The 1,148-nt window shown below is 38.7% G+C and overlaps 1 long non-coding RNA gene across 1 annotated transcript in view; it reads right to left on the bottom strand.

The window, feature by feature from the left end:
* LOC106941727 (uncharacterized) overlaps positions 1–1,023 on the bottom strand; it is a 7,676-nt gene extending 6,653 nt beyond the window's left edge. The window contains exon 1 of the long non-coding RNA XR_001423445.1: positions 541–1,023. This is a non-coding gene — a long non-coding RNA (uncharacterized LOC106941727). The remainder of the gene's footprint in view (positions 1–540) is intronic.
* Between the last annotated feature and the right edge of the window lie 125 nt (positions 1,024–1,148).

Below are 1,148 nucleotides of genomic sequence, written 5' to 3'. Positions count from 1 at the left end.
CAGCATAGCTCCTAGGATCATTGGGACACTCAAACCCCTTCACCACGATAAGGTGGCAGCCCCAGGAGAGGGCCAATTTAATAATTCAGATCTAATGCGTTTTGGAATATATTATTGACATTTTACAAATTTCACAAATCAATAGGTTTCACAAATGTTTTATTTATTCTGCTGTTAGTACAGAATAATATAGTCAGGTTTGAAATGACTAGGTGTTGTAGTTTTTAAAGTACAACACATTAAAAAAGCTCAAGATAGTGAAAAATTAAGAGTAATTGCAACTTTAGCTATTTTCCGAATTAGATGCTACATTCGGAAGCTAACTTCAGCTTCGACTGACAGCTTGGGCATAATATAGACAGGTTTATATATGTTTATATAGATATATATCTATATTTATAAAGCATAGATATGTAGATTACACACTGCAGAGATAATCAAAACACTTAACGTTTACATAGCACCTTTATGAGCTTGTCCCTGTTAGCTACGTTAGACATATGAGGCATTATGGTGAATACAAACGATTTTTTAACTTACCTTCGAAGTTATTGTGAAGTTTTGACACATCCAGCTTAAATCCTTTGTTTTTGTTGGAGTGTTTCAGGACGTCTGAATAATTATACAGGCATCATTAATAGTCCTGCAGCGACTGAGGAGCCACTGTACACGTACTGTTGCCTGTGCACCGGAAGCAGTCTATGTGGCAAAAAAATGCGGAAGTGCTAAAACGGAAGTCCATGGCATATACCCCATTTAATAGAAAACACTCAGTACATTCTGATCACATCACTACGTCATCATGGGACTCCCTCCTGGTGCGCCACAATCCGGAAACAACCCTGCTTGAAAATAGAACCGGGAAAATGTTTGGAAATGAAAACAACAGGTTAGGATGGATATGTTAACTGAAGCAGGAACACCGCGTGTGCACCCACGATGAAACACGTCAGTTTAAGGTGCAACAAAAAGTAAGTTAGCGATTGTGTATGCTCGTATGTATGTGTGTGTGGGCGTACTCGCATGCTGACACGGACTCATAATTAAGTCCCGGTGTTGCGTCAACCGCGTTTCCCCATCAGATAAGGTTCCCCTTTGTTAAGAGAGGAAAAATTCTTGAACTTTAAAAACCTTTTGACTCGTTAAAT

The sequence above is a fragment of the Poecilia latipinna genome, unplaced genomic scaffold (assembly GCF_001443285.1).
Source record: "Poecilia latipinna isolate Pla-1442-1.1 unplaced genomic scaffold, P_latipinna-1.0 Scaffold3828, whole genome shotgun sequence".
NCBI classification, from domain to species: Eukaryota; Metazoa; Chordata; class Actinopteri; order Cyprinodontiformes; family Poeciliidae; genus Poecilia; species Poecilia latipinna.
Note: the sequence above shows the minus strand (reverse complement) of the source record. Positions and strands in the feature narration are given on the sequence as shown.